Source organism: Strongylocentrotus purpuratus, unplaced genomic scaffold (assembly GCF_000002235.5).
Source record: "Strongylocentrotus purpuratus isolate Spur 01 unplaced genomic scaffold, Spur_5.0 spur5_scaffold_2, whole genome shotgun sequence".
Classification (NCBI taxonomy): Eukaryota; Metazoa; Echinodermata; class Echinoidea; order Camarodonta; family Strongylocentrotidae; genus Strongylocentrotus; species Strongylocentrotus purpuratus.
Window position 1 is genome coordinate 10,676,389 of NW_022145605.1, and position 8,903 is coordinate 10,685,291.

Consider the following 8,903-nt stretch of genomic DNA (forward strand, 5'->3'; position numbering starts at 1 on the left):
AGCTTTTACGTTTCATCAAATCATTAGAGAAAGAAGACGATTTGTTGTACTTTTATGACTTTTAATCGTCTAATTTCAGTTTTCCCCCTCCAGCGCGAAGCGCGGAAGCTTTTACGTTTCATTAAATCATTAGAGAAAAAGAACGATTCGTTGTACCGTTCTCGACTCTTTATTCTTGTCTAAATTCAGTTCCCACCCCCTCCCGCGCGGAAGCTTAGACGTTTCATTAAATTATTAGACAAAGAAGAAGATTTGTTGTACCGCTCTCGAAAAAAAAATAGTTTCCCAAGCTTTCACGTTTTATTAAATCATTAGTAAAAGAAGACGATTCGTTGTACCGTTATGACTTTTAATTATTGTCTAAATTCAGTTCCCCCCTCCCACGCGAAGCGCGGAAGCTTTTAACGTTTCATTAAATCATTAGAGAAGGAAGACGATTCTTTGTACCGTTCTCGACTCTTAATCCTTGTCTAAATTCAGTTTTCCACCCGCTTCGACGTTTCATTAAATTTTTAGAGAATGAAGACGATTCGTTGTTCCGCTCTCGAAAATAATTTAGTTTCCCCCACCCGCGCGAAGCGCGGAAGCCTTTACGTTTCAATAAATCATTAGCGAAAGATGACGATTCGTTGTATACCGTTATGATTTTTAATCCTCGTCTAAATTCAGTTCCCCCCTCCCACGCGAAGCGCGGAAGCTTTTACGATTCATAAAAATCTTTAGAGAAAGAAGACGATTCGTTGTTCCGCTCTCAAAAATAATTTAGTTTCCCCAAGCCTTTACGTTTCAATAAATCATTAGCGAAAGATGACGATTCGTTGTTTACCGTTATGATTTTTAATCCTCGTCTAAATTCAGTTCCCCCCTCCCACGCAAAGCGCGGAAGCTTTTACGTTTCATAAAATCATTAGAGAAAGAAGACGATTCGTTGTACCGTTCTCAACTCTTAATCCTTGTCTAAATTTAGTCCCCCCCCCCCCTCCGCGCGGAAGCTTAGACGTTTCATTAAATTATTAGAGAAAGAAGAAGATTGTTGTACCGCTCTCAAAAATAATTCGGTTTCTCCCTCCCGCGCGAAGCGCGGAAGCTTTCACGTTTCATTAAATCATTAGCGAAAGAAGGCGATTCGTCTTTCCGTTATGACTTTTAATCCTTGTCTAAATTCAATTTTCCCCCCACCCACGCGAAGCGCGGAAGCTTTTACGTTTCATTAAATCATTAGAGAAAGAAGGCGATTCGTTGTTCCGTTCTTGACTCTTAATCCTTGTCTATATTCAGTCCCCCCCCCCCCTTCGCCTCGACGTTTCATTAAATCATTAGCGAAAGCAGACGATTCGTTGTTCCGTTATGACTTTTAATCCTTGTCTAAATTCAGTTTTTCACCGGAAGCTTTTACGTTTTATTAAATCATTAGAGACAGAAGGCGATTCGTTGTACCGTTCTTGACTCTTAATCCTTGTCTAAATTCATTTCCCCCTCCCCTCCCCCGCGCGAAGCGCGGAAGCTTTAACGTTTCATTAATTCATTAGAGAAAGAAGACGATTCGTTGTACCGTTCTCGACTCTTAATCCTTGTCTGAATTTCAAAAATGTTCTATACCCTTTTCTTCCTACGTCCTCTTCCTTTTCACTCCTCTCTCTTTTTGGCCGGTGTTTATGGGGGACCACCCCACCGCCCCCCCTGGCTACGCGCCTGCGGTCAGATGAACATATGTTGATACCTTGTCCGCCCCGGAAGATCAGGGGTTTAAGGTTTTAATTTACGGTCAGATTAGCATTCAGGGGTCCGCCTTAGGGCCCTAGGCGGGGTCCAGGGGGCAGAGCCCGAGGAAGTTCAGGAGTTTTAGGCATTTAATTACGGTCAGATGAGCATTATTTTGATATCTAATTGTTACAGTGACAGGTCAATAATCGGCTTGGGGTTCAGGGGGCGGAGCCCCGGAATCTCAAAGATTTTAGGCACTCAGTTACGGTCAGATGAGTATCAAGGGGCCCGCCTAAGGGCTCTTGGTTTGGTCCAGGGGGCAAAGCCCCCGAAAGCTCAGGGGTTTTAGGCGTTTAATTACGGTCAGATGAGCATTTTTGATACCTTATTATTTGTGACACTGGCAGGACACTACTTGGCGTGGGGTCCAGGGGGCAGAGCCCCCAGAAATCAGGGGTTTTAGGCATTAAATGACTGTTAGATGAGCATCTAAGGGCCCGCCTTAGGGCCCTAGGTGGAATCCAGGGGGCAGAGCCCTTGGAATTTTTAGGCATTTAATCATGGTCAGATGAGCATATTTTGATACCCCATTTTAATGTGACACTGGCAGTTAACTATTTTTTCTTTCTCGCTCTCTTTCTTTCTATTTCTCTTTAATATACAATAATATAATATATAATAATATAAAGTGGGGGGGGGGGGGGGTTCGAGGATCCCGATCCCCGCCGTTCCGCGGGCCCTGATATGTAGGCATCTCAAGAAGCATTTTCTTGCCTGGCTGTAAATTTACGAATTTGTCATTTTCCAACAAACGCATAAAGTGAGGAAAAATCTAGAAAAATTATCTCATTTCAGCATTTTTTGTAAACCACCGTTATGGAATTAGAAATAAACCGATCTACACCTTGTTGGCGGGAAAATTGCAAGTAATATCCCTTACCTTTCTTTATTCTCTTTTTTTTTCTTTCCCTTTCTCTCCTCTTTCCCTTTCCCTTCCCTTCCTTATCTCTCTTTTAGGTTTGCTGGGGGGGGGGGTAGGGGCAAGGTCCCCACCCCGCTCCACACATTGTTGGCGAGATTAACCGCAACTGATCTCCGCTTCTTTTCTCCCTTTTCTTTTTTTCTTCCTCTTTTTTTGTTCCCTTCTAGCTCTCCTCGTTTCCTTTTCCTTCCTTCTCTCTTATTTTTTAGCGGGGACGGGGGGGGGGGGGGGGAGGCTAGGGCCTTTTACCCCCCCCCCCGATCCACAACTTGTTGGCGGGAAAATTGCAACTGATATCTCCCTTCTTTACTTTTCTTCTTCCTCTTTTGTCCTTCCCTTAATCTCCTCTTTTTCTTTTTTCTTTCCCTTTCCTTCCTTCTCTTTTAGTTTTGATTGGGGGGGGGGGGGGGGGAGGGGGGGGGGGAGGCAACAGCCTGAGAGGCAAGTCCTTTTGCCCCCCCCCCCCGATCTCCTTCTTCCCTCTTTTCTTTTCTTCTTCCTCTTCTTTTTTCCCCTTTCTCATTTCAGCATTTTTTTGTAAACCACCGTTATGGAATTAGAAATAATCTGATCTACAACTTGTTGGCGGGTTTTTTGGAGATGGTTGGAGTCCGGGCACTTCCACACATCACATGCAATTATCTAATTTCAGATGCAATCCAGGCCACTTAGCAACCTTACCGTATTGATTTCACTTGGAATAACTGCCGATATTGATGTAGCTTTATAATATACAGCATTTCATGTGTAGAATTTAGTGCTATATATTAGTTTTTGTGACGCACTGTGACTGTGGTCACAATTTAGACACAGGATTTGAGAAACTTTCATCACGATTAAAATGCGAACACTTTTGCCCGAATTCACAAAGCAGGTTTGTCGACAAACCTATGTTTATGTGCGTCATGACGCGTTTCGATGCGTTTCAGACCAACGTTCAGACAAACGGGCCACTGTGTTTGAATCGTTGGGGTGGACATTTTAGACACTCCTCTTGAAACGTACAGGAATGCACTAGACTTTTGGGGAGTCATACTTGGGATCATCAATTCGTTTGGAGTGAAACCCACACTAGAAAAGAGTAATTCAATCACTACTTTGGAAAGGATTTCCATTATAATTTAGAGTTGATTTAGCACCAAAGGAAGTGATCGCTAATTTAGGCCTAGCTCCTTAGAATGTACACTGCCACTTATCTGCATTATGAGAGTATATAGTAGGTGTCTATTTTCCTGGTAATCAATACGGATGATAATTTTGAGTTATATATTCCAGTGGGGTGTTTCACAACGATCTAAAGTCGAACTGATCTCTAAGTTGGACTTAATAATTATGGAAAACCATTAGTATCTTTGAAAATATTTAATAGTTAATTTAAAAGGCATAAAATGTTGATTCAAATCAATCATATTTTCAATTATCAAGGAGATCTCATGTTCTTGATGTGGAATTTATGAAAAGTCTAAAATACTTGGATTTTTGCTTTTGAATATATTTTATTTTAAGGTTACAAACGGCTCTCCATAATGTTTAAGCACTACTTATATTTAAGTTCGACTTAGGATCTTTGTGAAACAACGCCAGATTATGAAAACCAAGTTGACGTGTCGCTATGTCTTTCTTGCCGGGCTTACCAGGTATCTGTGATTATGGAGCAGCACTACCCAGAAGCCATTTACCGGCTGTACGTAGTACAAGCACCCAAGATCTTCCCCATCGTTTTCTCCCTCATCAAGCCCTTCTTGAGAGAAGACACTAGGAAGAAAATTCAAGTTTTAGGGAGTATGTCACGTGACGCACGTCTCCATTTTGCAATAATAGGGACTTTTAGATTTGCACGTCGACAGCTTTGACTGCAACGTGTGACGTCATTTTAAGGCACTGCGCATGCGTCACATCGTCTCAGTCGGCGATCGAGAATGCGTCAACATTGATTTTTCTAAATCTAGTACGGGACTAAGTATATGCCGCGTGCGCATAAAATATGCAGTTCCTCAGGTAAACAAAGGAATATCCATTCCCTGCTATTATGTAAAAATGTGTAGAACAGGTGTCACATGCATATTCACCTGTTCTACGCATTTTTACATAATAGCAGTGAAGGGATGTTCTACCACAGCAATTGTTGAGGGTAGAATGAGGAACTGTATATTTTGTCCTCTTTCTTTGTCAGTCATATTAATAGTGTAACTGCCTGCATGCATGTATATCGTCGAGTGCAATCTAAAAGATTTCTAATTGTAGTCAACATGAGCTGTTGAGTACGTTGACACGCTTCAACCCTGGATTCAACACTATACCCTACCCTAAACCTAACCCTAAACCTAACATAAAACCCTATTGAAACCCTAACCCTAACCCTACATCTTAGACGAAATAAAGCCCGGAGCAATTGTCGCAGGAGCAAATGTCGTGTCACCGTCGGCGTTCGTCGTGTTCTCGACCACTCAATCTAAAAGTCCCTAATAGCATCAGTCGTCAGAAAGATTATATAGAACTCACACCAACTTCCTGTATCTGATTTTTTCACTTCCGTTTGTTTAAATCCTTTCCTCCAGAACGTCTTATGGCACAATATTATTGTATTTCATACAAACTGAAATGAAGTATGAGCAAATGCGTTTTTATTTCCTCATCGAGGCTCTTCGAATGTTCTCTATGGACCGAATTCACAAAGGAGGTTTGTCGACAACCCTCCTTTTGTTTCGACAAACGTCCTTTTTTTTTTTTACAAACCAGGTTTGTAAAAAAAACGCGTCAAAACGCGTCATATGACCTCGGTTTGTCGACAAACTTGTGAATTCGGGCCTGTGTGTTGAAAAATTTGATCATGTTTGACATAATAACCGCGTCAGGTCAACCACAAAACGGAACAGCAAACTATAATTAGAGCTATAATTATATCTGACTTATAGCAGCATGTCTAACTAAATTATCAAATGTATTTGTTTTTCTTATCATGATGGATAAGCGTGTACCGATTATATTAAACAAAAATATAGAAGAAGGTAAAGTGAGAGAAAGAAGAAGAAAAGATAGAAGAACTTTAGTAGGGAGTAAATTGATGATGTACGAACAATAAGGATATATAAGTTGCCTGCAGTACGTTTTAGTTATCCGTTTGCATAAAGCTAATGCCATAATAAAACATTCTCGCGAAAAGATTGTATACAGTCACCTCTTTAACTTTTGATGCATCAATAATATCAGGTTTGAGCCTGTCTCTCCTTTTCTTACTTCGATTTTTTTTCTCTGCAGATAACTGGAAGGAGGTATTGACGAAGCAGATAGATCTTGATCAGCTGCCGGCACACTGGGGAGGAACTAAGACAGATCCCGATGGTGATACTAAGTGTGAAACACTGGTAGGTCACTTTTGCTTCTGGGATCACTAAAAATAGGAATTTATAATGTAGAGCCTATATCAATTTATCTGTTCTAGTGTAATGATGTGTAAGAGCGAGAAGAAACGGTATGACAAGAAAATGAATAATAAGTGCTCACGAAGGTTTCTTGGGGAGATGGAAGAGGAGTTTGTAGGCTTGAAAAAATGGAGGAGGTTAAGGAGAATAGGTGAGAAGAACAGAGCATCATCTTCGTGAACGAATGAAATATTATCGGGTCACATTTCAGTTTAGCGTTGAGCTGTTGTCATTAGAATGTAATTCTTGTTCAATACATCCCTTCGTGGGAGAACTCATTCAGGGAGGGCCTCTTTTATTTTCTTGCTGATAGGTGCGGGTTGACCTATGAATGGGGGTACGATTATTCCTGTCATACGCTATCATTAATTAAAACAAAAACAGCAATGGATTCGGTGATATTCGATCACAGGTTAAAACTTAAATCCCGTCTGTATATTACTAATTTGGTCAGGGGAGATTAGACCACCCTGCAATTTCATTTTCACTGGTGGTTATTTCATCAAATCAGCTCTCAATTAACATAAGAAAAAGGGTATCATGGGGGAAGGCACCGATTAGGCATTGTTTGCTATATAGAGGGCGGCAAGTAGATATAAGTAGTGCAGATGGGATTTAATGCGTGGAATTTCCCATCTATCTCTGCCCAGATCAAGCCAGGAGGTAAGGTACCCGAATCATTCTACCTCAAGGACCGTAAGCCGCCCCATACTCACGCAGATCGTGAGGTGTCAAGAGGAGGCAATCTGGAATTCGAGTATGTTGTCACCAAACCAGACAGTGTATTCAGGTCTGTATTCATTTGAATGTTATTTTATCCTTCGATCGTTTTACTTCAGAAAAATTATTCAATCAGCAGATCTCAATTTATGAAATATGGTGGGATAAGCACCTCCAGGAAGATAAAATTCTATTCATTCTGTTTAACCAGTCGATGTTTTCATAATTATAGTTCAAAGGTACGAATATCGAATAGCTTGCAAGCTATTATCTGGTTCCTTTTATGCTGTTATGTTATTGCATACAAATACTCTTTATACTTCTGTTATGTATTTATTATTTGATAGTAAATGTCAAGTTCAAAGAAATGATATTAATATGATGATTAAAAACAGGGGCCGGCCGTGGAACTGCAACTTGTGACAGCCTATACAATCAGAATGTAGACCTAACTCTGGTTGAAAGGCAAGAGGATGAACATACCTGAGATAACATCTAACATCATGATACAAGGGGGAAAAAGAAATGTGAAAAATAATGAAAAACATGGGAAGAAGAAGCGGGAAGTATCACAATTAGTGATAATGATTTAAACAGTAATTGTAGAAAACGAGGAAAAGAGAAGATTGAAGAATTCAAAAAGAAGATGATCAGCCAAAAGGAATACTTAATTAACCATCTTCTATAGCAATGTCGTAATCTGCATTTAAAGAAAGAGTTTGTAACTTCACAATATTCTGAATATCAAGTGGAAGTCTCGTTACTTTTTTTTTTGGCAATCGAAGGTACGAATTCCGGACAGAATCCAGTGAAATCAAATTCGGCTTCGATCGCGTGTACGCGAACTTTTGTTAAACAGAATTTCAATGCCCTTGAATAGTTTTTCTAGTGCCCCAAAACCATTTCATCAGATATAAAGTCATATAAAGCACTTTGTAAACTGTTTTCGTCCTCAAGGATAAGTAATTGAGAGGTAAAAACGTTGACCATTTGAAAGGTGTCAATAACATACAAGTGCCTTAAACGTGTGTACGTATGTTGGTCTATGCCTCAACAAATCCTCCATTCAATGCCTTTATAAACTGATTGAGTAAAGTAGGCCTACTGGATAATAAATTGTATCAGATTTCCCGTGAACATAACTGACACTGTGTAAAGATAAATGTGAAATATGATATAAAAATGAGCCGAAAACCCATCTCCCTGCCGAAGTCAAACTAATGTATTTTAGAATGTATCTCTCCTTCCATAGTTTTAACATGCTTCTCTTTAAAAAAAATGTCTTTTGCAGATGTGGCAAAGTTCGACAATGAAAGCTGGACCAAACCTAAAAAGCTCTCCTATTGGCTGGAGCTACTGGAACCCAGTGATGTAGATCCAGACTTTCAGGAGATGGGCGAGGAGTTTTCCAAAATCGATCTTAACGATTAGATTAATACATCATCGTTATTGTCTTTCAGATGGATCGGTATTCATGCCAAAATACTGCCCAATTACATTTCTAAAATAGGAACTATAATTTTGTTGTGTGTGCAAGTTTTAGCAAAGGTGATGATCAGGTGTTACGCTTTAAGGGTTATACCTACATTCGTATGGTACATTTTAAAAGAAAATGCATATAAAAAATATCCTAAAAGTTTTGAGGTTACTATTTTACATGAAAAGTGTTTTGATTTGTGTGTGGCAGCTAATGTTTCGGTATGAATGGGAACATTGTGAATGCACTGTGTGTACGCATAGTGAGTAGTAGTTTATATTGTAATTGTAAGCTCAAAAACGACTTTATTCTCTAAATATAACACATGGTCACATGTAATTAGGAAAAACAGCCAAGAAACATCGCTGTTATCACTTTAGACAGTTCCTATCGCCGTCTAATATCCTTCGTTGAAAAGAAGGTAGAATAAGCACAGCAAATCAGGAATAGAACAGTTTCACAAGTAAATAAAAAAGATTTATGATTTTAATAAATAAAATTCTCATACATGTACATTTCTTCCAAACAAGACACTCATTCGCTAAGTGATCGTAGTCGATTTTTTAACGCACCTTTATTGTAGTCTCGGTCCAAGTAC